The sequence below is a fragment of the Camelus dromedarius genome, unplaced genomic scaffold (genome assembly GCF_036321535.1).
Source record: "Camelus dromedarius isolate mCamDro1 unplaced genomic scaffold, mCamDro1.pat HAP1_SCAFFOLD_48, whole genome shotgun sequence".
Taxonomy (NCBI): Eukaryota; Metazoa; Chordata; class Mammalia; order Artiodactyla; family Camelidae; genus Camelus; species Camelus dromedarius.
Genome location: NW_026989843.1, coordinates 92,749 through 104,825, shown reverse-complemented (window position 1 = coordinate 104,825; position 12,077 = coordinate 92,749).

The following is a 12,077-nucleotide window of genomic DNA, read 5'->3' as shown; positions in this document are numbered from 1 at the left end:
TATTAAGGGAGATTTCCTCAGTCCATAAGAAAATGATATTAGCACAATAAATTCCTGTTTAGTTTTTATGGAATATAATGTTATTTTGTAGAAGTGATGAGAACCCTTGAAAATTACAATAATTACATTAAAGGTCATTTTCCTTACTCCTGTGTTAGAAATCATAACCATGAGGCTGTCCTAGAGTCAGATGTCATGAACAAATGTTTATATCAAATAAAAATTTGCTTTCCATAGCTACAGATGATGCTATAGATCCTGTTATCTGAATTTGAACAAATATAAATTCAATTGTTTTACTCTCATGAGGATGAGACTCAATAATCATGTATGTTGTTTTCTTTCCGGGTCAAAGTGTCATACTTCAAGTATTAGTGAAATTAAAATGTACATGTACACAGAGAACACAGGTATGTAATCACACACAAATCTTTGTGAAGTTATTTGATTTTTCTGAAGTTTGAATCCAATAACTTTTACTTCATTTGCTACTATGATCATGCTATTCATTCTCCTTTTCAGAAATGAGGTCATCAGCCTCATTTGTAATCTTTTAGTCTTCATGGTAAATAATAATAATAATAATAATAATAATAATAATAATAATAATAATAATAATAATAATAAAGGTCAACATTTAAAAAAGTCTTTGGAAATTCAGAGATACCATTCTAGAATTCTGATTTATGCTGATATATATACATTAAGATCATTCCCTAACTTCTAACTTAGATTTGTCTTAATAGAACTTTTAATTTTTTTGCTACAGTGAAGGCTCTTCTACCAGTCTTGTCACAAGTTTTGTTGACTGGTTATTAAATACATGAAAAATAGAAATCATAAGGCTTTAAGTAATTCATATTGTTGTATTCCAAGAGATTGTTTCAAGTACTGATATTCACCACAAAATTCCTCTTCTACTTTCTCTCAGATATATGATGTGCTATTATAACCAAAGACACTTATTTCTCAAATGAAATACTGGTACTATACTGCTGTCAAATTACATCCATGTAAAGAAACTAGTCAAGTTTTTAAAGAATGTATGTACTTTTTTGGTATACAATGGAAAACGTTTTGATAAATTACCAAATTAAGTGTGTTGTAATAGAAGTAAGTCAGGTATAGAAGTTCCAGGGTATTATTACTGATAGAAAGTTGCCGTGTGACTCTGAGTATGCTATTAAACCTATCTGTGCTTCAATTTTGTTATCTAATGACTAAAGTATATAATCATATCTTCCCAACATCTCTGCCAGAATTTTTATGAGTTAAAATGAGGTAATTACCATGAAAACATTGTGAAACACATGAAGCAACATATACATCCAAGGTATACTCATCCAGTTGGCCATTGTAATGATTAAATATACACCTTGGTCATTTCTGTTTTTGCTGTTTAAGGGCAGAAATCATGTATCATACATTCTTCAAGAATCAAGACGGCAAATGACCACATTAAAGACCAAAGGCAGGGCGCACAATAAAACAAGTAGATTTTATAAATATTTGGCATATTTACTACGAAGTACTTATCATGTGGGAACTTAATACCAAAAAATAGAAAAGGAAATACCTGTATGTCTTAGATATGATGCATTATAGATGACTAAATATGATGAGAGAGAATGAGTAAACCTAGGGTGAAATTCTCCATAGAGATCTCATCACCAAATCTTAAAGAAATAAAATGATTAGGACAGGCAAAACAAAGTCAGTTAATCTATTTCACTTATTTAACCGTGGCCACAATGACAGTACAGAAGAGAAGAGTTCATCTCAATATTGCTAACCTTAAGTGTTATTAAAATTAAAGACTCTGGAAGGTTTCATGAATATAAATGTTTTAGAAACAGTTCTAAGTTGTAAGAAGGTGGGCATAAAGCACATACCCAAAGGGAAATCCAAATGAAATATGAAAGAGAATAATATAATAATAGACTAGATGTAAAGAGGTGATGCAGAGAACTAAGCCTCCTGTCTGCCAAACCTTAAGAATTATCTACTGAAATGTCCCCACAGCCTCTGCTCTGTGAGGATCCTGTTAAAGCTCCAATTGGCTTCACTGAGAAAATCTGACTCCTTAGATAATTCCACAACAGTTAACTATGTTGCCTGGCCAAGAACCTGGACCAAGATGGCACACAACAGCATGGAAACTTGTGCACCTTTTAATCCCTTGATGAGGAAAAACAGTATCACCTGGCATGGGAATGGAGCAAGCAAAAGTGACACTCTGTTTTATCAGGGGCAAGATGGAGGAGAGGATGAAGTGGTCCAGGGTTTTCAGCATGCTTAATTATTTTTCAGCTAACTAGAGGGATCTGATTTGGGGAATATACATTATAAGAGGTGTGTGTGTGTGTGTGTGTGTGTGTGTGTCTGTGTGTCTGTGTGTCTGTGTGTGTGTGAGAGAGAGAAAAACTGTGAAAAATAAATGAAATCCAAGTACACATGCCCCTGACACAGGCCCTTGAACATGTCAGACATCTGAAGCAATTATGCATTAGCAGTAACATATAAACTAACAGAACACATTAGACAAAGACTTGCCCCATCAAAAAAATAACTTTAGATAAATAAAGTTTGTCCTTTTCTGGACCAAAACTTGATTCTATATTATTCATATTGAGAAAGAGATTTTTAAAATATTTACTGAACACCTGCTGTGTCAAATAATTGTTCTGGGCACTGTAAATACAGCAGAGAAGAGGAAGAAGTGGTATCCTTATATTTGCAAAACTTATATTCTAGTGAATAGATCACTAGGAGGCAGTAGACTATAGGCAATAAATAAGTAAACAAACATATAAAAAATGTAGTATGTGACAAGTGTTATAGAGAAATCAAAACTATAATGTGAGATAGTAACTAAATAGCAGAGATGGGAAATTTATCTGAGAAAGAATCCTCAAAGAAGGCCATTCAGAGGAGGAGATAATTGAGACCTAACGAATAGAAAGGAGTCATTTAGGAGAAAGCATGAGCTGGAGAGGTGAATAGGGACCAGGTCATGCATGACCTTGCAAGTTGGGTTAAGCAATAAAAACTGTCAATTCATCTTTGACAAACGTGCGAGGAAAATACAGTGGAGCAAAGATAGTCTTTTCAACAAATGGTGCTGACACAACCAGACACCCATATGCATAAAATGAATCTGGACAAATACCTTACACCTTTCACAAAAATTAACTTAAAATGGATCACAGACATGAATATAAAACACAAAACTATAAAACTCCTAGAAGATAACATAAAAGAAAACCTAAATGACCTTGAGTTTGCAATGACTTTGTAGATACAATACCAAAGGCGTAATCCATGAAAGAAATAACTGATAAGCTAGACTTCACTAAAATTAAAAACTTCTGCTCTGCAAATGACAATGTCAAGAAAATGAGAAGACAAGCCACAGACCGGGAGCAAATAAAGTTGAACCTCAAACAACACAGGTTTGAACTGCACAGCTCCACTTATGCGCAGATTTTTTTCAACAGTAAATACTACAGTAGTACATGATCCACAGTTGGTTGAATCCATGAACATGGAACCACAGATATGGAGTGCCAACTATAAGTTATATGTGGATTTTTCAACTGCAAGGAGGTTTGGCTCCCCTAACCTCTGTCTTGTTCAAGGGTCAACTGTATTCACAAAAGATGCATCTGATAAAGGACTGTTACCCAAAATACACAAAAATCCCTTGAGACTCAATAAAAACAAAACAAACAAAGAAAGAAACCCATTTTAAAAATAGGCCAAAGACCTTAACAGATACCTCATCAAAGAAGGTATACAGATGACAAATAATGATATGAAAAGATGCTCCACGACATACGCCTGTTGTGAAAACAAAAACTAAAACAGTGTGATACCACTACACACCAATTAGAATGGCCAAAATCTAGAACACTGACAACATCAGATGCTGGTGAGGGTGTGGAGCAAGAAAAAGACTCTCATCCATTGCTGGTGGGTTGCAAAATGGTACAGCTGCTTTGGAAGGTATGTTGGTCGTTTCTTACAAAATTTATCATACACTTTACCATACAATCCAGCAATCATGCTCCTTGGTATTTACCCAAAGGAGCAGAAAACTTACGTCTAAACAACAATTTACATGGATGTTTACAGAAGTTTTATTCATAATTGTCAAAACTTGGAAGCCACCAAGATATCCTTCAGTGGGCGAATGGATAAACAAACTTTGACACATCCAGACAATGAAATATTACCCAGTGCTTAAAAAAAATGAGCTATCAAGCCATGAAAAACACAGAGGAAACATAAACGTATACTGCCAGGTGAAAGAAGCTAATCTGGAAAATCTACATGCTGCAAAATTCCAACCATACAACATTCTGGAAAAAATCAAAACCATGAAGACAGTAAAAAGTTTAGTGAATTCCAGGGGTTGAGGGTGAGGGGGAGAAAGAACAGGCAGCAAACATGATTTTTAGGGCAGTGAAAATACCATATTATGGATACGTGTCATTACACATGTGTCCAGTCCTTTAGAATGTACACTACCAAGAGTGAACCATAATGTAAACTATTAAGTTTTGGTGATGAGTATGTTGTCAACGCAGGTTCATCAGTTTTAACAAATGCACTCCATGTGTGGGGGCTGGGGATATATGAGAAATACCTGTACTTTCTCCTCAATTTTGTTGTGTGCCTAAAACTGCTCTAGAAATAAAGTCTTAATAACAATAAAACAATAAAAAAGAAAGTCTCATGTTTTATGAAATGTCACTGTGCTGTGTAGAGAGCATGAGTTGAAGCGGAGCAGTAGTGAAAAGAGGGATGCCAGTTGGGAAGCTGCTGCAGTAATTTAAATCAAAGGAGAGAGAGATGATGATGGCTTGGGCTTACAAGTTACTAGTGGATATGAAGAAAAATCAAATGGATTTGGATCTATTTTAGATGTTAAGCAGATAAAACCTGGCAATGGTAAATCTGTTTGGGATGGGGAGATGAGGAAGATGGAAGATCGTAAGCCCTCCAGAAACATTAACTCCCTACTGCCCTTTCCTTTGAATACAAAGCACTTAATACAGGACAGGAATGTAACAACTATTCAATGAATGAAGAATGCGTGCATTAATATCTCCTATATATTTTAATTTTCAAACCATTTTCTTTTCCTTTCTCTTTTTTTTTTTTTTTTTTTTTTTGGCTGATATGAATAAATAGTGTGAGAAGTAAGGCTTTACTATACTTGGTTTTAAACGATGATGATTAGCCATATTTGAAGAACTCTGGATGCTGCATTCAAGGTTTTATTAGTTATCCTCTATGTTTTATGTGGTTTATGTTTCGACAACATTTAGTGAACTGAGAATTAAAATTTAGACTGAGATTTAGTTTTACTGGACAAAGAGCTGTCATCAATAAGTTGCATCATTTGTAAGAACTTTCCTTAATTTTGTCACTCACTTTACTTATCTAAATAAAGGGAAGAAGTAATACTTGTATATCTGATAGTTTTTCTCTGGTAAAGTAACCAATGAAAATGATAACTAAACGCAGTCTGCAATATTATAAACGCTTTAAGAAATACAGCAAAATGGGTAAAATCACTCTGTAAACGTAGATGAATAACAAGAAATAACCCTTTTATTCTTTTTTTTTTTTTTTTTTTTGGTAAATGGACTGATTTTGAAAAGTTCAGCCATTGCTTTCTCTTTGAACATTTCTCTTCACACTTCTCTTCTTATAATGCTCCCCTTTCTACTTTGTGAGTGACGAATTTCTCCGTGTGTCACAAGTTGGGAGTACTTTTTCCTTATCTGATGTTCTAATGGCTCAGCTCTGATGAAAGCTTCTTGAGGCACTCTCACTTCTGTACCATCAAGGATCCTTTCTCTCTGATGTCCTTTCTTATGATGCATGGCAAGAACTTCCTTTTAATCAGTGTGACAATGAATAAAATAATAAAAATAAACCATCTCTATTGTCATTTTCTCTGTCACTAGCAATGACCATTCACTGAGGCATCGTTGTGCCCTCGGCACCACATACACAGTAACTAAATTAGATCTCAGTAACAACCTGTAACATCAGTGCCTAAAAAGGCATTTCTTCATTGTTACAGTTGAGGAAACCAAGGCTCACTGACACTGTGTAACTCAGCTATGAAGTCAAAATGCTGAGATTCAAATACAGGTCTGTCTGATAATGAAGTCCACTGTCTTTCCAATTATCTCAGGATATTTCAATATATAAGCTGTCACTCTAAACATTAATCTGTAAATCATAAAAATAAAACAAGTCTCAATTATTAATGATTATTTAAGAGCACAAGGAGTGCATTCAATAAAGCCAAAAGTTACTAAAAGTGGTAGAAGATCTCAAAGTGTGATCCCATAAAACACTGGTGTCCTGAAAACACTACCAGTGTGTTCTACTGCTAATCAAATAACCTGATGCCTTTCTAATACACAGATAAATCAGGTTAATTAGTAGAATTTCTCTCATATGAACACCTCCTCCATACATCCTTCTTGAACTTTCAGTACCTGCAGTATTAATAGGCGGTCAACTAATTTTGGTCTTTCTCTGTCTACTTCTGCCCTTCTTCGTTTTCCACTCCTCACAATAATTTTTTAAAAAGAAAAACAGATTTGATTATTTCATACTCTTGTTTAAAATCCAACAGTAACTTCTCATATTTCTTGGGATAAGCTCATAATCCTAATCAATTCCTCTCTCTCCAAACTTAAATTTGTGTTCCTCTTCTTCTTGCTCTATTCTCCAGCCTCACTGGCCTTTCTTGTTTTTGAAATGTCATGTATCTCACAGCCCAGGGCCTGCATACACACTGCTTTTTCCTCCCAAATGTCTCATTCCTCCTCCACTTGATTAATATGTATCTATTCTTAAAGGTTTCAACTTTAACACATCTTCCCCCCCTGCTTAAATGCTCCTATAGGCTTTCTTAATTTATGTCACTTATTTATAACACACAACTGTAGTTTAATAATATATAGTTAATTATTTTTTTCATCTGTCCTGCATGTTATGCAAGAAGCACTCATTCATGCTTATTATTCATGTTTATCCTTTATCCCCAGTGCCTATCACATGCCTGGTGCATAGTATTTATTGAATAAATAAATGAGATACAGAAAATAGCACTGAAAAGATCAGCGCTAATTTACACTCTCCATAGGCCTTTTTTGTATTTGTATTTTTCAGGTAAAAGAACACCCTATATCTGAAAGCAGCAAAGAGACAAAGCAAACTCCTGTGGTGATCATCAGTGTATTTTGTACAGAAAGTTCTACTTGATTACCGTAAATAATCCCCATGGGTAATAAAAATGTATTTGGAAATCCTTAAGTATGAGCATACTTTTATACACGTTGTATTTTTTAATAGGGTCTCACTCTCAGCAGAAATGCTTCAGGGTATCAAAAATTAATGAATAGAGCATTATTCAAATCAACAGGAGATTGCCAAACTGCAAGATTACACCATAAAGGGAATTTTGTGACTAATATTTGATACTTGCTTATTAGGTACTGGGGCCTTTTCTGGGTGCAATAATCTCATCTTCACAACTCTGTAACAGTTATTGTCTACTTTTTCTAGATGAGGAATCTGAGGTTTTGATAGGTTAAATAATTAGCATAAGCACAAGAGATTTAAACTTAGTTCAAGTTTCAAAGCCTACATGCTTTTCAGTATATGCTATTGCCTCTCTTGTCTACGAATCTGTGCAGTGTTGTTTTATACTATGGCCAATAGCTGCTACTTGATAGAGCCATAGTATTTGTGTAAAAATTATAATCATTAGGAGAAAATGTTCTCTCTCAAGACTTAGTTGGGATAATGGAAGAGATACCATGCTATTGTTTGTAAAGACTTTATATCATAAAAATGCAAGTGATACTAAAATTAATACATTTGTTTAATGCAACTACAATGATAATCCCAGAATTATGTATTAGTAAGTTTGCTTATTTTTAGAAATATAAATAATTTAAGGTTCCTCTGAAAGAGGAAATGACAACAATAACCAAGAAGAGTATAAAAAGAAGAGTGAGCAGTCACCTGCCTTACTAGATATGAGAATACTCTGTAAATCTACTGTAATCAAATCAATATGGTATTGATACAGGAACAGAGAAATACATATATAGAACAGACCAAAGATTTCAGGAACAGATCTTAGGACATATAAGAATTTAATAAAATACACAGATAGGACTTCAATTCAGTAGTAAAAGAATGGTTTATTTAATAGGCAGTATAAGCACAACTGGCTAGTCATCTGTAAGAATATAAATTAAAACTCTATTCCCCAACATATCAAAATGAACACAGGTATTAAAGAAAAGGAAAGGTGCAGCATCTATACAAATGCTTCTCAAAATGTAAGGATCATTACCTGGGGATCTTATTAAAATGCAGATTCTAATGCAGTAGATGGGAGGTGGGGAATTTTCAAACAGCACGTAGGTGATGCTAATACCGATGCTCTAAGGTATCTGTCAAGAGAAAAATAAGCATCCCCAGGGGAGAAAAAAAAAAGTATGAAAAGGCAATTTAAAAGAGAAAATTCAAATGACCAACACACTGGAGATGGTGCTAAAATCACTAATAAGGAAATATACGCAATAATGTGATATTAGCTTTTATGCACCATTTTTTATTTGCAAAAAAAAGAAAAGAAGGAAAAAACTGCCCTTCTATGATGGGATGGATATAGATATGGAGGGAAAGAATGCTTTCATAAAGTGCAGGCTTTGAATCTGACTTATTAGAGCCCTTTGGAAAAGTTATTTGATAAAACTATTAAATTATAAAATATATGTATCTTTTCAGGCCACAGCCCCTCTACTGGGAATTTGCTCTATAGTGATAAACACCATTATTAAAGAATATATGTACATGCATGTTTGCTACAGCATTGTTTGTAGAAACAAAGAATAAGAAAAGTACTGGAATGCTTCTATTTATTTACGTTATTAGTTAAATAAATTATGAAGCAGCCACACTTATAACCATTAAGATAATTACTTAGAGCTATATCAGTTGAGAAGGAACAACTTTCACAGTTATTACTGAATAGGTAAAGCAAGATGGAAATCTAACAAGAACGAAAGCCATTGTGCATGTATGTACTCACTAAAATGTTAACTCTTAGTTAAGTGTTAGACGTTATTATAAATGCACTTACTAAGATAGTAACTCAAGAATTCATTCCCACAAACAATAGAGTTTACTTAGTGATAGGTAAAACAATTAGGAAACAAACACTACCCATCGGTTTCAGTGCCTGTGAATCATCTTTCCACAAACAGCCTAGGTGGCTGTACCATAGTTGGAGTTTGGAGGTAAGCAATGTGGGAGAGGCAAGTGAAATAGAAAAATGATTGCACCTCCAAAACCTATAAAACAGGAATAGTGTAATTCCATTCATGTAAAATTGCACAAAAGAGGGTGAGTGTACACATTAAAACATTAGAAAAATAATAAGACTGTATCCTTTGACCTGTAGATATCAACAAGACACATTGTTAAGTGAAATTAGAAAGTTGCTTTCATATATATGTTTTATGAACAAGGACAAAAGAACTAGGCTGTTAATATCAGCTGTCAATTACCTCAGGGAGAAAGTCAGTGAGAAGATGGAATGGGGGGAATAATTTCTCATTGCAATAAAAACATAATATGTCACATTTTTATAAAGTGAATTATGTTTTTATTGTAATGAGCAAATTGGATATTCAAATAAATTTTATACTAATTTTTGTGAGACAGATAATGACCCACTAATCTATCACCTTTTATGATTCTCAATATTCCTACAAAGCTCTGTATTAAATGATAAATTACTGGAGAAAGGTGATGTCCCTATAAAATCTCCTAATTCTAATATATTTTTAAAACTCACTGTATTAATTTTGTAAGTGGTATTTTATTTGCTGATTTTATTTTCCTAAACATAAGCCTATAGAACTTTTCTACTCAAGGCAATATCACATTGAGAAAACATAATGAAATAAAAGTCAGGCTAGAAGTAATCGCGATTAGCAGAAACATGACACTAAACAAATGTGACTAATTCATCATGCCAATTATGCTTTGCTAAACCCAGATGTGTTCAAATAATCCTTCACAGCCCAAGAAGCCACAGCCAGTTAGCCAGCTTGCACAAGAAATTAATTTTTTTTGTCATTCCAGATAACAACTAAGTCTTTTTCATCTCTAGTTCTCAAGAACTGTCTTCTATTCATTTAAAAAAAAAAAAAAAGAAATACTACTACAGTTTAATTGAAAAACAAAACGCTATCCATTTTTAATGTATATATCCCGGCTATGGGAGAAACTGCACCATATATTGGATACTAGTTCAAAGCACACAGAGCCTTCCAGAGAAGCTTACTCCAGTCCTATAAAGTATTGCCACCTAGCTGGCACTGTAACTGAGTCTTCAAAAGGTCATTCCACCATTCTATCAAGTCAGCCTCATCAGGATGGTAGGCACCACGGTAAGACCAGTGAATTCCATGATGATGGATCCATTGTTGCAATCCATCTACTCTGAAGTCAGTTGCTTGATTAAAAGTAATGCTGTGTGGAATACTGGGATGGTGCATAAGGCACCATCAAGTACACATCTGACGGTTTTTACAGAAGTGCTGCATCCAGGGAAGGCAAATCAATATACAGAGTGTCTATTCCAATAAGAATGAAGCACTTTCTCTTCCATGATGGAGGTGAACCAATGTAATCAACCTGCCACCAGGGAGTTGTCTGATTACCCCAGGAAAGACTCCATATTGGAGATTCAGTATTGGCTTCTGCTGCTGGCAAATTGGGTACTAAGCAGTTGCTGTAGCCAGGTAGACCATGGTGAGTTGAAGTACATGTTGTTGAGACCATGCTAACCTCCATCCCTGCCATCATGACCACTTTTCTAAGCTCACTGGGTCATGACAAGGGAAGCTGGGGAAAGAGTCTGACTGCTATCCTTGGAATGTGTTATCCTAGCCACTTGATTATTAAAAATCCTCTTCTGCTGAAGTCACCCATTAGCAGCACCCACATGGAACACAAATATCTTCATGTTGTTGTTTTGCACATTCAAAAAAGTCTATCCCCATATCTCTACCCTAGACCTCCTTGTTACCAGTTATCCAATCATGTTTCTTTAAGTCCCTATCCATCGAGCCAAACCACTGTCAATATCCCATGAATTGGTATACACTTATCCCTTTGGCATTTTCTTCTTCCTTGAAAATTAAAAATCAGGTGCACATGTCCAAAGTTCTGCTCCCGGGAGGATTTCCCTTCACCAATGTCCTTTAAAGATGTCTCAGAAAGGGGTTGTACTGCTGTATCTGTCCACTTTCAGATGGTGCCTGCATATCATAAAGAATCATCTGTATACCAGGCCTGAGTTTTCTCTTACTCAGTCAACTGATTACAAGGAACTTTCCAAGAGGACATAGGTCCAGCCTGGGTGAAAAAAGGATATATAGTGAGAGAAGAGAACATATGCATTAGGGCCGCTTTGTTATTTAACTTAATTGTGCCTTCACAGCCTGTTCAAACTTGATCTTGTATATGTCACTTCTATTTGATGATGGAATCCTGCTGGTTTGCTGGGTCAAACAATACCTAGTTCATAGTGGGCAACGCAGGTAACATGACAACTTGGTGGCCATGGCCAACCATTTAGTCTCTACAAAGGCCCATTAGCAATCCAAAAGTTGTTTCTCAAAGAAAGGGTAGTTATCCACAGGGGACTTGGCTCCAAAATCCTAAGAATCTACTCAATGATTCACTGACAATGGCCTGCCTTCAGAGCATGTCTATCTGCCACTGGCACTTCAAGCACCACTGGATCTTCTAAATCACATGGCCCAAGTGGCAGAGAAGGTTGCATGACAGCCTGGACCTATTGGAAAGCCTTCTCTTGTTCTGGGCCCCACTGAAAACTATGAGACTTCATGGTGCTTCATAAGTGAGTCAGAATAGCACACCCCAATGAGGAATATGTAGCCTCACATATCCAAAGAGGCCCACTAGGAGTTATGCCTCTTTTTCAGTTGTAATGTCTT